This window comes from Octopus bimaculoides, chromosome 2, assembly GCF_001194135.2.
Source record: "Octopus bimaculoides isolate UCB-OBI-ISO-001 chromosome 2, ASM119413v2, whole genome shotgun sequence".
Lineage (NCBI taxonomy): Eukaryota > Metazoa > Mollusca > Cephalopoda > Octopoda > Octopodidae > Octopus > Octopus bimaculoides.
In genome coordinates this window covers 30,912,626-30,922,098 of record NC_068982.1, presented here as the reverse complement: position 1 = coordinate 30,922,098, position 9,473 = coordinate 30,912,626, and positions in this window count along the sequence as shown.

The following is a 9,473-nucleotide window of genomic DNA, read 5'->3' as shown; positions in this document are numbered from 1 at the left end:
TGTGTGTGTGTGTGTGTATGTGTGTTTGTGTGTCTGTGTTTGTCCCCCACCATTGCTTAACAACCGATGCTGGTGTGCTTACGTCCCCGTAACCTAGCGGTTCGGCAAAAAGAGACCGATAGAATAAGTACTAGGCTTACAAAGAATAAGTCCTGGGGTCGATTTGCTCGACTAAAGGCGGTGCTCCAGCATGGCCACAGTCAAATGACTGAAACAAGTAAAAGAGTAAAAGAGAGAGAGAGAGAGAGAGAGAGAGAGAGAGAAAGAAAGAGAGAGAGAGAGAGAGAGAAGGAGAGTATTACAGCACGCATGGTTCTAAATTTTGATGGCGAATTTATTATAATTACTTAACTTTCATTCTTCACATTTTAAATACTTCGATTGCAAGATTCTTATATTTCGACAGATTTTCCTTTGCTCTTAGAAAGGGTTGTGATATCTATCAGTGTGTGTGTGTGGTTTCCCTGTCCTTCAGTGGTATGTCAGGACTGTTTTTCTTGATGTCTTTCTCGGACTGTGGCCACATCGTTGTCATGTAACATGTTTGGTACATGCTTATACCACTTCATGATTGCTTTCACATCAAAGAGGTAGCAGTGTATTACTCAGTAGATATAGTTGTCAGCTCAATCGCGTATGTGTGCATATTCAAATTTAACAAGGACAAGGAAAAGATTATATTCAGATATGGCAAATCTGAAATGATGCTGTCCACCGTCACCTTGCACTACCTGCACATTCTACATTCACTGTTCTTTTGTTTTTTCGATCTTTTGGTCTTTTTTCGGTCTTTTGTTCTTATAATTGTTTGTGGCCTTACATCGGTCTGATACAGCAAGAATGAGCACATCCATTTTCCTTTTTCATCGGGGGCTTTTGATACTCTGTTGGCCCATACCAATTATAAACTGTCTTTGTAACGTTCCCATTAAATAAGACCGGTGTTGTAAATAGTACGAATTATAATCACTATCTTTATAATCATCATCATCATATGCAGAGACTCAAAGCATTTAAGAACTTCCTGCCAACTACCGAAGACAGAAGTAGGAAGATCCCCACATACTGCCGACGCGTTCCCCATAAGAGAAACACCAACCAGAAAAGCAGTTGCAGCATCACCAACATCAGCATAAAGAGCAGCAGCACTAAAAACGATAACAGCAGCGCCAAAAGGAACAACAGCAGAGTTACACTCACCAAGATTAGCAGACATAAACAACAATTCCCTCTGTGTGCAAATTTGTGTGACAGCAAAAATTCGCCTTACGAAGAGATCGATTTCAAAGACTCACCAAAATGGATACTAATCAAAGGAAGAGTTAAAATAGGAAATGAAAAATGTTGCACCAGACAAAATACAAGAGCTTAGATGAGGAAACACAGAAACTAACAATCACACACAACACATAAAGCAACACAGTCACAAACACCCCCAATATTATAAATGCCACCAACATTACAAACACTACAACAAAATAATCTACAGCAACAACAAAAGCAACATCCCGAGACCAAATAAACAAAAAACTTTATCATCTACACGGACGAACAAAGGATTAATAAAGGATATACAACAACATACAAGGAGGCACATGGCGTAGTGGTTAGTGTGTTGGCCTCATGATCGTAAGAATGTGGTTTCGATTCTAGGAGCGGGGGGTTGCGTTGTGTTCTGGAGCAAAACACTTTATTTCACGTTGCGGCGAGCTGGCAGAAACGTTAGCACGCCGGACAAAATGCTTAGCGGTATTTCGTCGGCCATTACGTTCTTAGTTCAAATTTAACCGAGGTCGACTATGCCTTTCATCTTTTCAGGGTCGATAAATTAAGTACCAGTTACGCACTGGGGTCGATGTAATCGACTTAATCCCTTTGTCTGTCTTTGTTTGTCCCCTCTATGGTTGGCCCCTTGTGGGCAATAAAGAAATAAAAAAAACACTTTATTTCACGTTGCTCCAGTCCGTTCATCTGATAAAAACGAGTAATCCTGCGACAGACCGGCGTCGCATCCAAGGAGAAATATATACGCCAGAGAAACCGGAAGAGACCGGCCATCTGCTTCTACGGAGTAATGTGGACTAACCATCCATCAACATGCAATAATTTCTCATGATAATTACATCACACCTCAAATATCACCTAAACTCTTAACTGCGTCGATTGAACGTGGGCAAATCACACTTAAACATTGATATCGTATCTAGAAAGAGTTTTCTGTAGGACAGAATATAGGAATGGCAAATACTATCCAGTATTTAAAGTGTTCGATAGAGAAACTGAAAATAGAGGGGTACCTTGCTAGAAATCTAGGTTTTTAAGAAAGACATCACAACTGATGTGCTTGTAGTAGAGCGGACCTTAGTAAATAATCCTCCAACGCGAAGCATGAAGGCTGCGTTGTCAAAGATAATGTGTGTGCTCAACGTAAGCCTTTCGTTGGCCTTAAGTGGCTGTGGTGCAACGAGGTTACAAAGCTACAATTTGGTTTTTGACGCATCGGGAGGGATACATACTATTCGATTTCAAGATGTGTGAAGCTTTTCAGCGACACATTACCCGAAAAGATGAGATGGTGGCTAGAGCGAAAGAAGGGCGTCATTGCCTATCTCGACCGCCTGTCGTGATTCTTGGCCATAGTAGTCTCCAGACTATTTTTGCATACCTGTAAATTCAGATGGTCATCGTCAGTGCAGAGGCAAAAAAGATGGACTCGATCACTATTTGTCTGCTTTGATTGTTGGTGGTGAATATTGCCGTATGTGTAATTTTTACATATTGTTCAGGCTAAATGCGGGGTAATGTTCTGTGAATGTGCCCAGCACAAGGCAATGTTCCAGCATAGCTGCAGTCTAATAGCTGAAAGAAGTAAAAGGTAAGTTGTTGTTACTGTTTCTTTTTTTTTTTTTTTTTTTTTTGCTGCTTTTGTTATTTATTTTCTTCTCCAGCTACTTCTGAATGTGCAGACATATGGTTAAAGTTATTTCAGCCGTAACCATTTAGTCTTGTTTCTAACCTAACTGCATCCAGGATCACGTTGTTCAATGTATCTTTCTGTTTCAGAATGACAGATGAGTGTATGAGCGAGGACTGTAAGAGTGAGATTTAGCTGCTATTCTTACCGGGTTAACTGATCACAGAGAGGCTACTTGCTTCGCCCATGTTACACTATGTAGTATTCTATGGTATTGATGATGTGTGTGGAGGTTTCTTCTTTATATCGTTTAAGATACGTAATTTCAAGGGCTTCTTTTCCTGATTTTATACAATTTTCTTTTGGTCGTTGAATATAGTATTCAGTTTTGGTATTCATGTAAATTTACAAGGTGGTCATGAGCTAAAGATACTTTTTCATTGCTTAATGAATCCATATAGGTGCAGGCGTGGCTGTGTGGTAAGAAGTTTGCTTCCCAACCACATGGTTCCGGGTTCAGTCCCACTGCATGGCACCTTGGGCAAATGTCTTCTACCATAGCCTCGAGCCTACCAAAGCCTTGTGTGTGGATTTGATAGACGGAAACTGGAAATGAAGTCCATCGTATATGCGTGCGTGCGTGTGCATGTATATGTTCGTGTGTCTGTGTTTGTCCCCCACTATCGCTTGACAACCGATCTTGGTGTGTTTACGTCCCCGTAACTTAGCGTTTGGCAAAAAGACCGATAGTATAAGTACTAGGCTTAGAAAGAATAAGTCCTGGGGTCGAACTGTTCGACTAAAGGCGGTGCTCCAGCATGGCTGCAGTCAAATGACTGAAACAAGTAAAAGAGTAAAAGTGTAAAAAAGAGTATAGCTTATTCTAATAATTGTTATATTTGACTTTTTTTATTTGTCATGCGTAATGGTGTATTGAGATTTTTGCGTGAAACACTCCCAAACGTAACTTTAAGAAATGGAAATCTAAGTAATTGACAAATATTTTATTACGGAAATATCTTAGTTTTATCAATGCTTGTCTTATGCGACATTGATAATGTGTGGGAATTAGAATCGTTTTGCTGCTCAGACAATTGTGTCTATGAAGTCCCCAGTCTCAACGTGTGACTATATTTTCAGTTTTCATAATTATGATTTTTCTGATTAGATCAATGAAGAGAATAATGGTAATGAGTTCGTTATTAATGACAACACAAAAGTTGTACTAAAACAGAGAGAGATGGATAATAATCACGTTCCGTTTGCTGTTCTAATACATAAACAAATCATGTCTTTTCGCACTAGGGAAAGATGATTTGATGTTTGTAGACGATGTCGTGAAAGAACGCAGAAAAAGATGCGCCCTACTAATCAATGTCGTCGTTCAAAGCTAAATGTATTTTCGTACATGTTTAGGAGGAGAACTTTGTACCAAAACTGTGTCCGCAACAAAACGTCTTCCCATGTTCGAATTTGCTCGAACGAGTTAAATATAACTTTACAGGAATGTGTGTGCGTATGCGTGTGCGTGTGCGTGTGCGAGCGTACGAGCATGTGCGCGTGTATGTGTGTATATATATGTATGTATGCATGTCATTATTCAGTTCTATTTCAAGATTTCTTCCCTATACAGAAAGAACCGATTTCTAACCTATATCCAAGGCTCCTTCATTGGAATTTCAACAACATCAACAGAGTACTTTTGTATATATGTATGTATCTATGTACGTATTTCATTATTCAATTTATCTCAAGGTGTCTTGTTAATAGAGAAAGAACCGATATCTAGACTAGATCCAAGTCTCTTTCAATGGAATTACAACATCAACAACGGGAGTATTTTTGTTTGTTTGGATGTATGTATGTATGTATGTATGTATGTATGTATGTATGCATGTATGCATGCATGTATGCATGTATGTATGTATGTATGTATGTATGTATGTATGCATGCATGCATGCATGTATGTATGTATGTATGTATGTATGTATGTATGTATGTATGTATGTATGCATGTATGTATGTATGTATGTATGTATATATGTTTTATGTATGTATTCTCATGCATATAGTTGCATATCTAGACATGCTCATATATATCTAAATGATAAACTTCTGAAAAGTTTTACAGATTTTTACAGTTCCAATGATGGATTGAATCTGTAGTCTTCGAATTAGCTTTCTCCTTCATGGTTTAAGAAGCCTAATTTCTCAAGATTGGTATTTAGGAAGTGTTACATATCCCAGGGCTCCAATAATTGCAGGTATAAACCTAAACTTGTAATCTGGATAGAGTAACTGCAAATTTCTCAATAGTTTAGCATAGGTGTTCTCCTCTGCACTGATCTTCAGCTTTGTGTTAACATCCGCTGGGCAGCTAATTTTCGCAACTGTGCACAGTTTCTCTTCTCTATCCCAAATCATTATATCAGGTCTGTTGTGCCTACGTTTTATTAAGGTCTTCACTGGTATATTCTACCAGTATTCTTTTTTATCATGAGTGGCTATGGCTTCTACCATATTGTGGGTTCTTATTTCTTTGTCCTCGGGATTATCCTTCTTATACATTAAGTTCTGGCATGCAATTGGCCGGTAGTGGTTTGCTGTGTTGGTTGTTCTGCATTTGGGGATCAGTTTTTTCTCTGCCAGAATAGATGAAAAACGGCTTCAGAAACATCGTTTCTACGGGGAGTTAGTGAGTAGGTAGTGGGGATTCTGTCGGTGAACAGTAAAAATAATACAAGGATGCTCCCAAGTGCTTCTCAGGCGACTTTGTTAACTTTGTTAATTTAGAATCATGCGAGTATCTTGAAGTTGAAAGGTCTAGCTGATGCGGTCTCATATAAAAAGGAGTCGTAATTCCTAAGCAAACTAAGAACAGAAGGGGAAGAGAAGAGCGAATTGAGAAAGTTCAGAGCCACTAGTGCACTGGATACAAAAACTTGACAGCAACTTCCGGCTACGTGCATGAAAAAGAATGTCATAATCCTTATTTGTATGAACGGAGGGGATATCTGTGAACAAATTACGAAGGACACTGTTTGAACGAATTTGATTGTACTCAGTCAATCAGAGTTGAACTGGAGCTAAGAATGAAAAAACAGCTATATTTTAAAATGTTTAATTTCTTAGTTCAAGTTTTCTAAACGAAAAATTACACCTAATAAACGATTACATATTTCTCAATAAATTTGAAGTCGACATGTGTTATTTTTTCTTTCTATTCTCTTATTTAAAGCAGCTTAAAGAGATGTAAAAGTACACAAAACCTTGCATAATTTAGTTTAACTTTCAAATATGTAGTGGAAGAGTAGTTGAAATTTCTTTGCTTATGAACAGATAAATTTCGACGTCTTTTTAGTCCCACATACTTGATAGTAAAACCAAATAAAACAATTTACTTAATTATTTATTTTTCCGTTATTATAAATTAAATTTGGCATGTTGTAAATGGCCAATTAGTAACAAATACATTAGACAGAAAAGTCTGTGAGAAGATTACAATCAATTTAAAATAAAACAATTTACAAAATAAACTGTATTATTTCCAATTATATCCTATTCATTTCTCTCCAAACAGACGTTCTACTTTCCATATCATTTACAGAAAGGATCAGCTTCTAATTGCTAATCCTACAATATTCTGAGTGAACATTGACAATAAACTTAGTTAGCATGTGTAATGTAATCATTGTATATCCAGATTCCTACATTTTACAAAGTATTTTCCCTTAGTTTCATTAACAAGCATGATATCTTTGCATGTGAAAATCTCTCAAAGCATTTCGTTGTCATATTCAAACCTGTGGGCTTTAATTAAATGATTAAAGCAACTAAAAGCGTAATCATATTGTTGTGTTCTATCTAAATGCGTGTTTTCTTCTTTAGTTTTTTTTTTCTTCTTTTTTTAATGTCTGGCAATGAGAGGACTTGTTTGTAAAATACCATTGGAAACAATAATTTTTTGTGCCAGTCATAATAATGGTGATGGAGAGCGGTTGTTTCTTTTGATGACAGTGACGATAGTGAAGTTGATGATGGTGATACTGCTGGTGATAATGGTGGCGGGGTTCTGGTGGAGCTGGAACTGGTAGTGACTGTATCGGTAGTTTTGGTGGTGGTGGTGGTGGTGATGTGGCTGCTGCTTCTCATGGTGATGATGGGAAGAGGAGGGGGAATATTGTGACGATTGTTATAATATCAAATTTAGTGACTACAAAATCGTGCAGACTCAAGCTGGGAAGCTAACAAATTGGCTGTGAAATAGAATTAAAATCTTGGTATACAGGAAACGTGTCCATCATTCTATTTGTGGCTAGTATATCTTGAATAAAGAAAAATAAATAACATCCATCGTTCAACTGGTTCGTTCCGGCAATCACATTGCCTCATCATACCACTGTTTTAGTGTATTACCCTATGATAATTTTCCAAAAGCGGTTCCAAGAAATGACCTACGCCAGTCCATGATCTAATATTTGAGAGTCAATGTTAGAAAGGAATAAGACGGTGAGCAGGCGAAATTCTTAGCAAACCGGGCAAAATGCTTTGGGGCATTTCTTCTGTCTTTATGTTCTGAGATTAAATTCCGCCGAGGTTGACTTTGCCTTCATCATTTTGAGGTCGATTAAATGAGTACCAGTTAAGTACTGGGGTCGATTTAATTGACTTGACCTGCCCTCGGCCTTGTGCCAAAATTTGAAACTAATATTAGATTTCTATGCTCAAGTTGCATAGAATAATGCATGCCGGGGATTTTTTTTTATAATTAAACTTTCATAGAATACATATCAGAGAGATATTCCTCAAATAAATGTTAGTTAATGCATATGTAAAAATGTCTTTGTTTATGTATATATACTCTTTTTATTGTTTTAGCTATCTTCATTAACAAACTTTTATATTTAAAACGCTGTATGGAGATATTATTTTGAGTTCCCTCCTTTACTAAGAATGATACTCTGTTATTATGTAACCATCTTTATGCATAACAATACTCCCAAAACACTGAAAATATAAGGTATTACAATACGTCAGTGACATTTTAGCGATGTTATCCTTTAAGAACACTCTTTTGATCTTAGTAAAATGGTTGAGCGCTTTCCTCACACAAAAAGCGTTCATATTAGTACTTCCAAGCCTGACAACATTCCATTTTATTACATACTCTTCAGAGTATCTCCACTATCACTGTATTAGATGTATTCAGATAATCAGTCCCATAAAGCGATTAGTTTCAGGCGTCATTCTTCAATCAATGGCCCTTTCCTTGTTAATTTTGAAGATGTGTCACATAAAAAGAGATCATCTTAATGTTTCCAGTCCTAAGAGAACTCCACATTATTAAATATCTGTAGGTCTGTAAGAACAAGTCGTTAGTTTTTCAGTTTAACTAAAAGCTTTGTAATATACTTCAAACAATGATTTCTAAGTTGAGACACAGTATCACAAATTTTAGGGTAAGGTACAAATAGACTGTATCAATCCCAGTACATTCCTGATACTTATTTTACCAACAACAGAAGAATAAAATGCAAAATTGACCCCAATAAGATTTGAACTCTGAACAAAAATGTGACTTATTAAATATTCGGTGCTACTTTGGCGTGTGATCTACAACTTAAAGGGTGATTACTTTAGGTTACATCTAAGTTTACTTTTTAATTTCTAAAAACCCTTAAGATGATGACTAAACAAATTTTTACAATAAATTCTTTTCTACATATTTAGCACTGTGAATGAAATTTTTCAAAATTCTTACTATTTTAATAATAATAAAACTATGTCTCATTTATGTCTTAGTAAATAGTAATAAAAGACCAATAATAAACAATATAATAATTAAAATGAGCGCGTAGATCACACAGGTATGGCAGCCGCGAGTTTTGCAACGTAAAGACGCTAAAAACTAACGTAAAGTAATCGCGTTGAAGTTGTAGATCACCCTCTAAAGTAGCACCAAATATTCTAAAGCATTATGTCTGATGCTCTGCTATTTCAGTAGAGTAATATCCTTCAGTATCCACAAGAAATAATTATCTTCTTCACATATGACTACATCTACCTTACTTTATTTAAGGGGATATTTACCGAAACTACACTTGCAGCATATTCTAATTCCAGCAGCCTGAGTCAATGTTGGAAATGTTATTTCAATTTCAATGTTATATAAACATTATCAATCACACATGCTTAAAGTATAAGTCCCAAATATTTGCCGGTAGGCTGCGGCAGCGTGGTGGAGATTACTCTCTCACAGTTCCTGGGGTTAAAACACTGGAAAGCCATGGACAAGCGAGACAACTCACCCCAAATCTACACAAAACATTTACGTTAAGTATGTATGGTCTATAATGCTTATTACACTAGTGTTGCTTTTATTTCATATTTGAATTTAATTTATTTATCCTTTTACACACAGATGTTATGTGCCTATATTCTTAATTTTTCAAAACAGATCTTTTGCTGTTTCACTCTCTTTTTTTAAATTCAAGTATTCGTTTTAAATGTTTTAAGAGGAGTAAACATAGTCTGTGGTGTTATGATGATTGTAATAGT